Source organism: Ursus americanus, chromosome 7 (genome assembly GCF_024610735.1).
Source record: "Ursus americanus isolate L20-20 chromosome 7, mUrsAme1.1.p, whole genome shotgun sequence".
Lineage (NCBI taxonomy): Eukaryota > Metazoa > Chordata > Mammalia > Carnivora > Ursidae > Ursus > Ursus americanus.
The window spans coordinates 51,681,094-51,696,701 of NC_142133.1; the positions used below are offsets into that span (position 1 = coordinate 51,681,094).

Here is a 15,608-nt window from a genome sequence, read left to right on the forward strand (position 1 = left end):
CACAGTCTGCTAACCCCTCAGTCTCAGGGTCATTGCCATGGTTGAGCTACTCCCCCGACGGCAGGAAGGTACTCTGAAGAGCAGCTCAGAGTTCAGAGATCTCACAACACAGTAAGAACAGCTTCAGTTAGAAAATGGGCCCAGGCTTCCTGGGAAATTTCCACAGCACCTCCTGGAGCAGTGAGAAATTAGTGTCCACAATCTCTTATCTCTTTACACAGACATTGGTCCCATGCGTGTATAACATTTGCTTTTGCAATCAGTCAGCAAGTCCCTACCCAGAAGAGCCAAGAGACGGCCCATCTTCAGATCAAAATCATGGCAACGAAGAAGATGAAAGCCAACTTCCCACTGAAGGCAGACCCATGGCTTCCCAGGGACTCTTCCATGACATGCTTCACTCCCTACAACCATCCAGAGACTAAGGGAAAAGCCAGCTATGGGTGCCTAGCACTTTCATCTGTCCGGCATCCATTTCCCCTTTCCTGGGCCCCCTCGCCCTAGCTTTTCTTCAGCAGTCTCACATTCCCTCCCCCAGCCAGGTGGGTCTCATGGATGACCCCACCCAAGTGACCCCTTCAAGGAAGGGCAATGGCAACAACTGGCTGGCCAGTGAGGGTGGCCTGGGCCAGGCTGGAAGCCAAAAAGTGTCCCTCTCTTCCAGCCTGGCTGCTGAGCCCAAAGCTCTGAAGGCCACAAGAGGGATGGGGTCTGTCTGGACATGAGGAGAGCAGAGCCTGGGATTCCTGACAGCGTCACCCAGGAGCCTGAATTCCAATGTCCATACCTGAAGCTGGTGCGAGCTGCATATTCATCTGAGTGACTACCCATATGGGCCAATCAAGACCTGGAGAGAAACTGACAGCAGACAAGGGATAGCAGTAACACACTGGCAGCTGGAAAGTGAACAGGCAAGTTCATCGGTAGATGACTTGGCAGAACAGAGAATGGTAAGTTTCTAGGGCTAAGGAGCCAACCAGCTGGTGCAACTGAACTCCACGAAGGCTTGGGAACTGGAGGCTCCAGGCACCTCCAACAGCTCCCGTTCCCCTCCCTAAACCCATCAAAGCCTGGGGGTTCACTGTCAGGAGGGGATGTGAAAGGGCAACTGACAGGCTCCACACTGAGAAACGGGGACCATGGGGAGACACCCCAGCCATAGGCCCTACTTACCAACACGCAGGGCATAACCAAACATCAGGGATGGCCTGTACGTCATGGCGAGCTCTGACAACTTCCCAGCAGATGGCCATAAAATGACTTGCGTTAACAAAAGCTGAGTTAACAAGCATTTTCCAGCTAATGGAAGTCAAATGTCTTAGGAGAGGAGCGTTTTCTAATCAGCCTAAAGTCACTTCGGGCAGCCAGGGTTATGACTTGTCTGTCCTTCGTTCTGCACCCACCATTCCTCAGGAAACTAAGAGTCATCTCTGGAGAAATTAACTCTGTCCAAAAACAAAATAGTAATACTGATCTGCCACTGAAAAGGCAAAAGTGATCAGGAAAGCCTGTAGCCAACAACCCTGCCTGTTTACAATCAGCATTTTACTTATTATACTATATAATATTTACTTATACTATTATTTATACTTATACTTTACTTATACTATCCTATTATAAGCAAATACCTAAGGTGGATTAGACATTTAAGGAAAGCCTTCAACACAAAAGACAGAGGTCAAAAGTACAAATCAAAAAAAGGAAGCCAAAGGAAACAGAGACAAAGCAGAGAACAGAAAGGAACATCTCAAAAATTAAGAGATTTTGCAACCCGAAAACAACAGGTGCTATTAAAAAAAAAAAAAAAAGGAAAAAAGAACTTAAAGGACTTTTTTAAAAATAAAAATACGACAGTAGCTATTTTTAACTCAGGAAGAGTTGGAAGACAAAGGAAAGAAAACAGCCCAGGAAGTAGAACAAAACAAAACAAAACCAAAAAAAAAAAAAAAAAATAGAGATGGAAAATATGGAAGAAAGGAAAGAAAATCCGAGGACAAGACCAGGAAGTCCAACCTCTGAACAAAGGGAGTTCCAGATAATAGTGCAAGTAACGGAAGAACATGAGTTTCCAGATTATAGAGCTCATTACCTGCCTCACGCACGGAAAGAAAAAGAGACCACATCAAGTCACGATGCAAGTCATGTAACGCCAGTTCTAAACAAGAATGCTCACGATGGTGTAGCTCTCCATCTGTGAGAAAGACACGCTGCAGTGGCAGGAAACACAAAGAATGTGCAAGACTACTGTCAGAAATGGATGGATGCAGGCTCAGGGCCTGACCGACAAAACAACCATTGCATTTTGACAAGGAACAACCCCTCCTACTCCTCTCTCTGCTCCTCCTCCTGCAGAGGCAATGATCCCCCACCCCCACCCCCAGTCTCTGGGTCCTTCTTGACCTGTATGATGCCAGCACCTCCTGGGGGGGGCCCTGCCATGATGCCAAGGATGATCATCCCCTGGGATGATGCCAGTGATGGGACCTGCTCCTGGAATGATGCCACCTATGGGAGGCCACGTACCAATGATGCCTGGGTGCCCAGTGGTGAGACCTCCCACCTGCCCCATGAGGGTGCCCGCTTGGCCAGGAATGACTCAACCAGACAGATAAGGAGAGACAGGAACCTCTTTATACCCATTTTATATTACTTGTTCTACTTCTCCAGGAGATCATGGTGCTGTGACTGGGTGTTTTCTAACAGGAGGACAAGGAAGACTTTCTCCCCCTTCCTATCAAAGAGAGAATAATTTTGGCAGGGGAGTAGTGGGAGGGAAAAAATAAATAAATAAAAAAGCAATTTTCATTTGTATTGTGAAATGTGAAAATAAAATTGTCAACTGTTTTAGTTAAAAAAAAAAGAATGTTCATGCATCACACCAATGAAAATAAGAATTATATTTTAAAAGAGCAAGCTGTAGAATAAAACAAATAACATGATCCTGTTTCTAGAAAAACGCAATGTTCACGTCCACATAAACTCATAGAAAAACAGAAAAAGAAAGAGGAAAAAAACCCTACAACACACTAAAGTATGAAAAGTGGTTGGGGGATCACATGTCCATCTATGGATAAATGGAAAAACAAAATGCAGTATATCCGAGCAATGGAGTATTATTCAGCCTTGAAAAGGGAGGAGCTTCTGACATGTACTATGATATGGATGAACCTTGAGAACATTACCCTAAGTGAAATTGGCCAAACGCAAAAGGACAAGTATTGTCTGATTCCACTTAGAGGAGTTTCCGGGAACAGTCAAGAGACAGAAAGTAGAATCGGTGGTGGCTGTGGGCTGGCACAGAGGGGGAATGGGGTGTTCTTGTTTAATGGGTACAGAATTTCTATTTGGGAGAAGTTCTGGAGATGGTGGTGGTGGTTGCACAGCAACGTGAATGCACTGAATGCAGCAGAGCTATACACTCAATAATTATTAAAGTGGTAAGTGTGATTGCATGTGTATTCTACCACAGTGAAAAAAGTAGTTGGGGGAGGGGATGATTTAGGAAACTTTGAAGTTTTCTATATTATTTGGTTTCTTACAATGAGAACATCTTCATGAATACTTGCATGCATGAATAAGACTTAGGGGAAAAACTGTCAATAGTTAAGAGGAGAAATGTGCATTGTTCTAGGGAAGGGAAGCCAAGGGAGTAGAGAGAAAGAAGGGGTGAGGGGAGCCAGCACAGAGAGACCAGGGAGGGGAGCCTTGGAGAAGGGCGGGGGAAGGTCTTAGGAGACCAGCCATGACTAATGGGGCTTTGTAGGTTGTCTTCCTGAGGACGCGTGCCCTACCCACACATATGCACACACCCTCAATGACCTGGCCCTCAGGAAGGAGCTCCAGTTTGCCAAGAAACAAACTCAAAAACATTTTCAAAGCTTATCTCATTTCAGATGTTGCTTTTAAACATTCCCTGCAAACCCCAGTGAGGAACCTCGAGTCTCCCCAAAATCTCCTGCTGTTGCAACAAACAGCATGCTGTCCCATCGCCCTCAGCAACCAGGGCAATCCCAGGGCCTGGGGGACTGTCTATCGGAGTGGAACAGTGCAGTCAGCCTGGCAAGCCAGACTTTGGGAGAGAGGGCAAGCCATTCCTTAGGAGGGGAACATGGGCTGTGCTCACACAATGTGGAGGGGGGGGGGCAGAGCATACATGGTGAACCCCTGTGCCGAGGAGGGTAGTCAGTATGTGCATAGGAAATTACACAACCTCTGTTCTTTTGGAAGAAAACTGTTTTGTGGCCTCTTATGTCCTGGGAGTGCCTGACCCTGTACAAACTTCCCACTGTACACACACAGCACTCGCCCCACCTCGTGGTCTCACCCCCCCAACACCCACTTTAATTTCAAAGGCCTGGGGTGAAGGACTAGCCACAGGAGACACAACATTGCCCCAGTGAATCAGTGAATGGAGAGGGTTTATTTCTGGTCTCCTATGGAGCGTTCTATTCTGGCAGAATGCTAAAACGTCAAGAAATCAGGATCACTGTCTTCTAACACATGATAAGATCAAATCTGATAGTACAATGTGACCTTTCAAATAGGTATCAGAATCTTGAATCTCTTGGGAAAAACAATATGAAATTTAGTCTCTGCTCTTATTACAACTCCGAAATAATGAAGTCAATAAACAGGAACTGGAAAGAATGGAAAAGTGTTTGTTAAGATAATGGGGATTTTTATCTTTTCATTTATTGGTGATTTTTTTTTTTTTGGAGGGGAGGGTGGTTGGTGTCACACTGCAGTCAGCATCCATCACTGAACTCCTATTCATCAGTTCCTCATCTCAGCAGCACAGCGACCTCGCAGCACAGATATTATCCCCATTCTGTGGATGAGCAAGTGTCAGCTCAGGAAAGTAGAATCACTTGATGATGATCATAAGGCAAATAAGCTCCCTGCTGACTTTCCAAGCTGCTGGTGTGCCTTTCCCTCGAGCCCTAAGCAGGTGTGCAATTCACAACGAAGACCCTTCTACTTGGCCCAAGTCAACAGTTAGAATATTAGAATTCTGTCCCGTATTTTAAATATTCTGTTCCATATTTTAAATTGCAATTCCCTAGATTGTTAAAGGCAAAGATATGACAGCCCAGGAACTACACTGAGAAGACCAAGGAATACAGGAACAGATATGTGTCAAGATGTGTAGACAGGGCTGTAGCAGAACTAAGTTTGATTAAAAGGACCTCTTTGCACTCTTAGGAACTGCAAAGGCTTCCACAAAAAACCTGCACACAGATGTTTCTAGTAGCTTTATTCATAACTTCCAAAACTTGGAAGCAGCCAGGATGCCCTTCAGTAGGTGAACGTATAAATAAACTGTGGCTCATCCAGACAATGAACTGTTATTCAGCACTAAAAAGAAATGAGCTATCAGGCCATGAAAAGGCATGAAGGAAGCTTCAACGCATGTTACTCAGTGAAAGAAGCTAATCCGAAAAGGCTATATAATGTATGACTCCAGCCATATGACGTTCTGGAAAAGGCAAAACTACAGAGTAAAAAGTTCAGTGGTTGCCAGGGGTGGAATGTGGGAGAGATGAATAGGCAAAGCACAGAGGATCTTTAGGGCAGTGAAAATGTTCTGTATAATACACCATAACGAGGTACGCATGTCATTTTGTATTTGTCCAAATCCGTAGAATGTGCAATGCTAAGACTGAGCCCTAAAGTAAACTACGGACTTGGGGTGATCGTGATATTCAATCTTGGTAAAAAAAAAATGTATCATTCTGGTAGGTGATGTTGATAATGGGGGAGACTATGCCTGTGTGGTGGCAGGCAGTATATGGAAAATCTCTGTACCTCTCTTTCAATTTTGTTGTAAACCTAAAACTGCTCTAGAAAAAAAATAAACTCAAAAAAATTATTGAGGCTCCCAAATATTATTGATATTTACCATATAGGAAAGCATGACAGAAAAAATATATGAATATATATTAAATTATTTAAAGTAATAAACTCATTAAGTTTTTACTGAAAAAAACTATTTTCCAACCCCTCCTCCAAATTTAGTAATAAGAGTTGCATTGTTCTGCATTTTTACAAAACCTTTTAATAGGAGGAATTAATCAAAGATAGCTGGATTCTTGGGGCACCTGGATGGCTCAGAGGGTTAAGCCTCTACCTTCAGTCCAGGTCATGATCCCAGGGTCCTGGGATCGAGCCCTGCATCTGGCTCCCTGCCCTGCATCTGGCTCCCTGCTCCGCAGAGAACCTGCTTCTCCCTCTCCCTCTGCCTGCCACTCCCCATGCTTGTGCATGCTCTCTCTGTCAAATAAATAAATAAAATCTTAAAAAAAAAAAAAAAAAGATAGCCGGATTCTTATATCTGCTTCTGCACCTAATTTGTTGGGATATTAGACTTCATGTAGTGTCTGGAAACCACTTTACTTTGTGAGTAAATGGGAATGAAAAGCCAATAACATCTCAGTATTATTACAAAACTGCTTTTAACTTTGAATCTCCTTAAACGGTCTTGGGTACCCCTGGACCATATTTTGAGAATCATGACATAAAGAACTATGTATGAGAGAGAGGGAAAGAGAAGAGGGGAAGACACTCCAGGACACGTGCACCCACTTACACATCTCATTTTTCACCTTCCCTAAATCCACCCCCTTCCAGTGCAGAAATCTCGACTTCTGCAAAAACAAGGCTGGTGATGGGTAGTAAGGAGGGCACGTATTGCATGGTGCACTGGGTGTTATACGCAAGTAATGAATCATGGAACTTTACATCAACAACTAGGGATGTACTGTATGGTGACTAACATAATATAATAAAAAAATTATTATAAAAAAATAACGACAGCAAAAAACAAAAACAAAACAAAACCAAGGCATCTCCTTCCGCCTCAGCACAGCTCATTCTTAAGGGATAAGCTAAAAGTGGGCTGACAGGGCACGGCCAACTAGCTAATCCTCCTTCGGAACATACTGGTGTTATATTAAGGGCTTCCTTAAGCTAAACCTCCAGAGCCTGGTTCTAAGAGTGGGCTTTTCAGACTGCCTGCGAAGGGGTCAGCTGCCCAGCAGAGCACAGGAGAAAGAGCCCACAGTGGGACACACGTGCTGAGTTCTGGTCCTGACTGCTGATCACTGAGTCCTTCTCTCCATGTATAAACTTGAGAAGCACCAGCCCTCCTGCTTGCTTCTCAGGGCCCTCATGGCATCAAATGACCTCGTGGACTTGAGCCCCCCTGACAACCAAAGTACCTCAGCTGCCATTCAGCTGCCCACTCTGCACACCTGTGCTCTTCGGGGCCCCTGGGAGTCTGCCCCACCCCAGACGCCCAGATATGCCCTTTGCAGGGCCAGTCCACCCCTGTGTCAGGAAAATGTCCCCTCCTCCAGGCAGGCACCACGGGGCCGACGCTGTCCTGCCGGTTCCCGTGCACCTCGTCAGGCGCACCTGGTCGGGACACTGCGGCACGATGACCCTGGGCGCCGTCCACGCCCACCGCATCCCAATTTTTCTGCCCCTTCTCCCACCACCTGGGGTGGGACACGATGGGCGGGCACTCAAGCAACTGAGGTCTAGAAGCAGAGCCGAACCTTCCAGCCAAGAGTGTCAGCGGAGCACCAAGCCTGCCGCTGCCGGCCCACCCCTTCACCCCGACTCTTCGAGTAGGAGGGAGCTGTGCAGGCGGAAGCCACCCTCCCCGCCGGTCCCTGAAGTCCGCGGCCGCGTGCGGTGCCCGCACCTCTGGCGAGGAGCGTCCATCATCTGCACAGGGGAGGGGGATCTGCCTGGCCCTGGCCCGGAGCGCCCCGGGCGGTGCCCCCAAGGGCGCGCGGTGACCAAGGGGACACGGCCAGGCGGCCGGCGGCTGCACGATACCTGTGGCGGAAGAGCGGGCAGCCGCCCAGGAGGCAGCAGAGCTCGTTCTTAAGGCTCCAGAACTCGCCGTCCAGGTAGCGGTGCAGGGACGAGTCCCCAAGCCCCGGCGCCGGAGGCAGCTCCATCGCTCTGCAGGGCCTCTGGCTTGGCCACCGGGCTCCAGGGAGCAGCTTCCCAGCTTCCCTCCGCCCCTCCTCCCAGCTGTTCGCACGTGGGGCCCGGGAGCGCACGCCCTCTTATCTGCCCGGCGCTGGGCCTGTCTCCTCCCTCCCCATCTTCTTGTCCCCTCCCCCATCCCCACCCACCCCAGCCGGCCATCCCCTGACACTGCTCCCTGGGCCCAGGGGACAAGCTGTCCAGGAAGTCAGGGCTCCTACGGTGGTCTCCTCTCGCCCTCCCCAGGATGCTCAGTCTACTGCCTTGCCCTGGGACCTTAGTTTCTACCACTCGTGCCCTCTACTCAGTTGTCCCTGCAGTCTGTGAGGGCACAAGAAGCAAGTATCAGAGCCGTAGAGAGGGAGTTGGTCAGGTGGCTGTGGGCACGGGAAGTCAGAGCGGAGACATTTTACTCCACGGATCTTGCATGCCAGCCTCTTAACCTGGCTCGCCAGATCCAAGAAGTTCTGGTCCAGCTCTGGCCCCAACTCAGCTGCAGCTCAGCTCAAATCCCTGCTGCCCCCAAACGGGGCATTACAGCGAACTTTAATATGACTGTAGTCTGGGGGTGGCCCAGGCCCGCAGCCACTGCAGTGCAGAGTAGCTGAGAGATGCAGACAGAAAAAGGCAATGAACATGAACACTAAACTCATCTCCCAGGACCCTCCTTTTGTTGTGGGCAGTAGGAAACGAGTTACAACCTAAGTGGCGATTGTTCATTCCTTTCCTCTGGGTAACTCTCGTGTATTTTATTGATTCTACTTTTAAGTACAAAGGAAATGTTAGCTCTTCCCTTGCAAAGACCACGCTGCCAGGGAGGTGACAGCTGCAGGTGTGGTGAAGCACTTGGGATTGATTCTGTCTGCTGTCATTAGGTAAGTAGAGGTCACATCCATCCATTTCCTGTGGCTATGTGACAAATTACTACAAACTGAGTGGCTGAAGACAACACAAATGTGTTCTCTTACAGTTCTGGAGGTAAGAAGTCAAACATGGATCTTACAGGACTAAAATCAAGGTATTAGCAGAGCTGGACTCCTGGAGGCTCCAGGGGGGAAAAGAACTCTTATTTTTTCCAGCTTCTAGAAGCTACCTGCAGTTGTTGGGTCCTGGCCCCTTCCTTCTCCCATCTTCAAAGGGCATCACGACAATCTCTGCTTCTATTGCTCATTCCCTTCTTCTGATTTTGACCTTCTGGTCTCCCTCTTATAAGGACTCTTGTGATTACATTGGGCCCACCCAGATAATCCAGGATCATCTCTATCTCAAAACCAGTAATTTATTCACACCAGGACATCCCTTTTCCCATGTGAGATAGTGCACAGGTTCTGGGGATTAGGACGTGAACATCTTGGCGGGTCTTTAGTCTGTCTACCATGCCGTCTGTGCAGCCACAAGTAACAAAACCCCACCAACTGTGACGAGTAGGGGCAGCGTTCGCTCCTGTAACAAGAAGCCTGGAGGTAGGAGAGTGCTGAGGGCTAGTAGCTCCACCCACAGACCATGTTTTCTTTCCATCCTTCTGTTCTATCCTTTCTCAGTGTGTTATCTTTATCTTTGTTTTTTAAAACTTGTCTCGTCTCAATCATAATGGATACTGCACTTTAAGCAACACATGGTGCCAAGCAGAAGGACAGTCAGGATAGGATAGTAGTAAGAAACAACCCCAAAACTCTTCCAGGCATGCTGTGGTCACAAACCACCCCCAAACCTTAGGCCTTATAAAGATAAGAGTTTATTTCTCACCCAGGCCACAGGAGGGTTCTGTTCTATGTTTCCTCACTCCAGATCCCAGCAGACAGAACAGCCACCATTGTATGCCTGCACAGGTGCTTAAAGCTGCCAGCTGGAAAGGACACACGTAACTTCCACTCACGATCCGTTGGCCAATGCAGTTCACTCCTGACTCTGCGGGAGAAGGAAAGTACCATTCTGGACATGCCCAGAAAGCCAACACCCAAAATAATCTGTGAGCAACACCAGTGACTACCAAATCTGCCCTTGTTGCCCACTAGTGGCTACAATATCCAGCCACATATTTGTCCCCCTCTCTCTTCCACAGGCAAAATACACACTCCACTCCTCAAAGGAGGCAACCAAATTCCCATACTGTTACAAAACCAAGTCCAAGGCCAATGGAAGATGCACAGTGGTCTCTCCATCAAGTCAGGGTGTGGTTTGTCTGGATTCAGAGACCGTTAAGCTAAAAACATGTGACTAAGTGCATGCAGCTTGAGCGAGGAAAAAACAATCTTTGTTGTTATAAGCCACCAAGATTTTCTGAAGCATTGTTTGTTACCCAACTATGACCTAGTCTATCCTAGAAGCTACTGGAAGAATGTCGCTACTGAAATTAAAAAAAAGGGGGGGAGGCACTGGCGTAGGAATTGGGAGGGTCGGTGAGGATGCTGTTAACCAAAGAAGGGAGGTCATGTTAGGAAGTGGCAAACAGGGGCTCCTGGGTGGCTCAGTCAGTTAAGCGTCTGCCTTTGACTCAGGTCATGATCTCAGGGTCCTGGGATCAAGCCCCAAGTCTGGCTCCCTGCTCAGCGGGGTGTCTGCTTCTCCCTCTCCCCGCTCATATGTGCTCTCGCTCACTCTCTCAAATAAAATCTTAAAAAAAAAAAAAAAAGGAAGTGGCAAACATTTGATAAAACGGCACCCAACAAACAACATAGCTAATGAACTCTTCGCTCTGGGAGAAGATGCTGGCAAGACAAGCTCAGCACTGTCAGTTCTGGCCGCTGGCTGCTATTGGCTGTGTTTGACAAACTATAATAAGAAAGAGATGGACTTAGAAAGAACTGAGCAGTTTGCGAGTAGGGATGAAAAGGAATAGAGAGCCCACAAATCCAGGGACTTTCAGAGTCAGAAGAACCAACTGCTCCCCAAGTCCTATCAAAAAAGATAAAACAGCAGTGTTTTGAGCAACAAAGGCCAATTAAAACGCAGGAAACTCTGGCTCTACCTTTTTGCCCCTTATGGCAAGAGTTTGACCTATACCCCTGTTAAGACCTCTGGATGGATTTTGGGGGTTCCTAGCAAGGCAGCTCTCACTCTGGGGCCTATCAGACCAAGCAACCCCCATCGGAACCTCACAGGCACAGCATTAGAGCACGAGAGTGGGTCAAATGGCCCATGCGCTTGAAAAGCTACTCCAGAAGTGACAGGCACCACTCTGTTCACATGACACACCTACTCCAAGGGACAGAAAAGTGTAACCCTCCCAAGTGCCCAGAGTGGGGAGAATCAAGAGTACTTGCAATCAGCCCTAAGGAATCTTTCAAGGAACCTGTGAATCTTTGAAGGAATTGTTCAGGGAAAGCTGTCAAATCAATAACCCGGTAGAATTGCCCTGAGATCTCCTGGCCTTAACTAAGCTCTATGCCCACTGTATTAAGTTTTCCAGGGTTGCCTTAACAAATTACCACAAACTGGGTGCTTTAAAATAGCAGATATCTATTCTTTCATGGTCATGGAAGCCAGAAGCGGTCAGAAAGCAAAGTGTCAGCAATGTGCCCTGTTCCTTCTAAAGACTCTGAGAAAGAATTCTTCCTTGCCTTTTGCTAGGTTCTGGTGGCTTCTGACAATCCTTGGTGTGCCTCGACTTATAGCTGTTCCAATTTCTGCCTCCACAGTCACATGACCTTCCCTGTGTATCTCTGTGTTTTCCAGTCTCCCTCTCCTTAAGAAGACACCAGTTATTGGGGTAAGGGCCCACCCTAATCCAATATGACCTCATCTTAACTTGCTTACATCTGCAAAGACCCTATTTCCAAATAAGGTCACATTCTGAGGTTCCAGGTGGACATGAACTTTTGAGGAACACTATTCAACCCAGCATACCCACCCAAAACCAATCACTAAAAACATGAGAAAAGAATGGAAGAAAATGACCACTATTGGTTTAAATAACTGGTTTTCACATTGGCTGTACATTTACAGTGACCTTGGGTTTTTTAAAAATGCTCAGTAGTGACACACACACTAAATAAATAAATCCAATTTCTAGAGATAGAGCCCAGACATCAGTACTTCTTAACCCCTGCCCCAAAGGTGATTCTAATGTGCAGCCATTGGCTTAGACTGGTGGTTCACAGCCTTGCTGCACAGCACACTGTTACATGCTTAGGACAATTGGGAAAATTTAAACAGGGTGAATTAAATAATATTATCATATCATTCTTAATTTCCTGATTTTGCTAATTATACTGTGGATATATAAGTGAATGTTCTTGTTTTTAAGAATGCAAATTGAAGTCCTTAGGGGTAATGGGGCAACCTTCTCCAAATAAGGCAGGAAAAAAACTGTGTGTATATGTATATAAACACATATATGTGTATATGGAGGTAACACATGTATGTGCACATAGGTACACACATGTACATATATATATGTACATATATATACATACACAAAAAAAAAAGAGGGAGAAAGGAGGGAGAAGACATAAAATGTGCCTCTCCAGGTTATAATGCTAAAGGAAGTAAATCAGAGAAAGACAAATACCATATGACTTCACTCATATGTGGAATTTAATAAACAAAACAGAGGAACATAGGAAAAGAGAGAGAGAGAGAGAGAGAGAGAGACAAACCAAGAAACAGACTCTTAACTATGGAGAACAAACTGATGGTCCAGAGAGGAGGTGGGGGATGGGGACGGGGGAAATAGGGGATGGGGATTAAAGAGTACATCATGATGAGAAAAAAAACGGGGCCCCCCTGGACTGTCTGGGTGAGCCAGGACTTTCTGTTACTAGTACTAAGAACCAACTTGAACTCTCTTCAGCGAAATGGAAATGTATTGGTTCACAAAATCCAAGGAAGGCCTGCGCATCCTATCGGGGAAGTGTAGGAGTGTGGCTGGTGTCAGAAACAACTGGGACCAGCTCTCTCCTCCTCCTCCCCCCACCCGATCATTCCCCCTCTGGTAGCCTACACCTCAGGCAGCTCCAAGTCCTTTGTCAGGCAGTAAAAGACTGGGACAACAGCCAGGGTCCCCACAGCTGGACCTCAGAGGGACATGAAGGAATCCAGTGATCACAGGCTTCTGAGAAAGAAGCATGGATCCACCGTGGACTGGGGATGGCATCTGGGTTTGTGCCCAGGGGCTACTATATAGCCCTCGACACTCCATATAGGAGGCTGCTGCTGGCTCCTAGACCCTTGGCTCTTCTTTGAGAGGTGGGCCCTCAGCTAGAACATTTAAAGAGCATTCCCACATGTGGTGGCTCTTTGGATCTTGACACAGCTACATTTCCTTTAGCTCTTTCTAACGATGAGTGACTGCAGTGTTAACTGACTTGCCCAAGGGCACACTGCTCTCCAAGGCAGAGGACCCAGGGCTCATATGACTCTAAGTCACACCCTGCATCCCAGTACCCAAACAGGACTGACTCGTGGGCCTCAGTGAACTTTCTGGATGCTTCTTTTATGGAGGCCTGGGGCAAGAACATTACAATCCAGGGCTCAGGGTTCTGAGTGGGGCACAGACTGTTCTCAGGGGACTTCAGTTTGTTTTGTAGAAATCGTGGAACCATAAAATGTCAGTGCCAGCAGCCCCCTGGAGCTGGTCCAGACAGTCCTTTCTTTTTAGATGAGGACACTGCAGGGCATGCCCTCTAATGGAGTAGTCTGGCCACCATGCTAAGGCTGGAGGAGGGCAATGGGGCAGTTTGAGAGGCTGATTTATAGTGTCCCACATGCTGCCCAGTACTCCCCACTCTGAGTACTTCAGAAGACACAGTAACAGTACTAGCTCAGATTTACCTGACCCTCGCTTCACCTGCTGATGCAGAACCTTGACTCCCTGATAAGCCCCTCCTTCCGATCTTGCTAAGGTGTCTGGGAGCCCTGAGGAGTCTCCGCCATGGTTTCATGAGCAGCTCTGCTGCCTCCCGCACTGGACAGTCTGACGCTGGTAGGTTGTGGAAAAGGGAGTCAGGAGATACAGCTTTCCTTTATGTTGTTACTTTGTGAACCGGGCCCTCAGGCATAGCTTGCAATGGGGAAACTGGCAGCTTGTACTTACTGCCCCTCTTACCTTGGGAGCTAGACATGTGTCCAGGGGAAGGCAAAGGACAGATTCTAGAAACAGCCACCACACTGTCCTTAGGAGTGCCCTCCCCTCCAAACACCTGTGGCTTCATTCCAGGGTCACCTCTGATGAACCTGCTGCCTCTTTCCCCAGGACGAAGTCTGCAAAGAGACTCAGCGGGTTTACTGCAGCCTTCCCCACAGTGGCACATGCTGGGAATGCCCACAGTCTGACATCAACCCTTATTAAATTATATTATTATTATTATTTATTATTTACCGATACCGATATTGTCATTATATATGGAATCCAAGATCTGAAATTGTTGTTAATGTCTTCTAGTCAAAGACAAAGAGGAACAAATTCGGGTTTACTGGCTCACTGCCGCAAGAGCAACAGCACGCTATGGGGAATTGGAAGGCATCTCCTCAAGAAATGTTAGAAAGAACTTATTACAGGATTTGGGCTTATGTTAGATCGGGAGGAGGGTCAAGGAAGCAGGCGTTGGGTGCTGTTAGGAAGCAGGTGTAATTCCATGGGTGACTTTGATATGAACATTCTCTAAAGTTGTTTCTAGAACAGCGCAGCATGGCTATTAGTGCCAGGCCACCTCTTGGCTATCATGAGCTGCTTTTTTCTTTCTCCCGTTGAAGAAACTAAGTTCACAAGGGAAAGATGATGTGACTAGCTGACCTGCATTCTACCAAAGGCTGAGTAACTTTCCTCAAGTGTCCTGACCTGTCAGACCCTCATTTACCTACGTTGAGAAACTGGTGTCAGGAAAACAAAGAGCATTTAGAAGTTAATATTTGGGGTAAGAGAAATGTGGCCAAACTGGGGAGATTTCTGGAGTCTGTATTAGGTTTACTAGCACTGACATAATAAAGTATCCCAGCCTGGGTGGCAGAAGCAACAGAAATGTTATTTTATCACAGTTCTAGAGGTGTCATCTGATTGGTTCTTCCTGAAAGCCATGAAGGACCTGTCCCAGGTCTCTCTCCTTGGCTTATAGATGGCCATCTTCCCGCTGCCTCCTCACACTGTTTTCCCTCTGTACATTTCTGTATCCAAATTTCTTCTTCTAAAGACACCAGTTGTATTGGCCTGGGGCCCACTCCAATCACCTCATTTTCACTCAACTACTTCCTTAAAGACCCTATCTCTAGTACTGTCAGACTCTAAAGTGCTTGGGGTTAGGACTTCAACATCTGAATTGGCAAGAGGTAGGGCACAATTCAGCCCAGAACAGTCTATTTGACTTCTGTAGAGATGGAGCCTCCTCTCTCAACAGGAGCTAACCTACCAGAAAAGCTAACACAAAGAGAATAGGTCATTATGTTTTCTGAAACTTTTTTTTTGTCCAGTTTCCAAATGCCGTGAAGGCACAATGACCACACAAGAGGCATGGTGGTATCCATGCCTGGAACATCTCATAGCCATTCCAGCCTCTTTTCTGTTGGGCTTATGGACAGACCTGTTCTTGTCATCATTACCCTAAGAATGAGTCACAAGGAAGGTATCTTCAGAAGATGCTACAGAGAATCACCACTTCGTGATTGGGTCACAGGTT

General features: G+C 47.0%; 1 pseudogene; it reads left to right on the forward strand.

Moving 5' to 3' along the window:
• Positions 1 to 927: 927 nt before the first annotated feature.
• LOC148109690 (uncharacterized) lies at positions 928 to 2,783 on the forward strand (annotated as a pseudogene).
• The last annotated feature ends 12,825 nt before the right edge of the window (positions 2,784 to 15,608 follow it).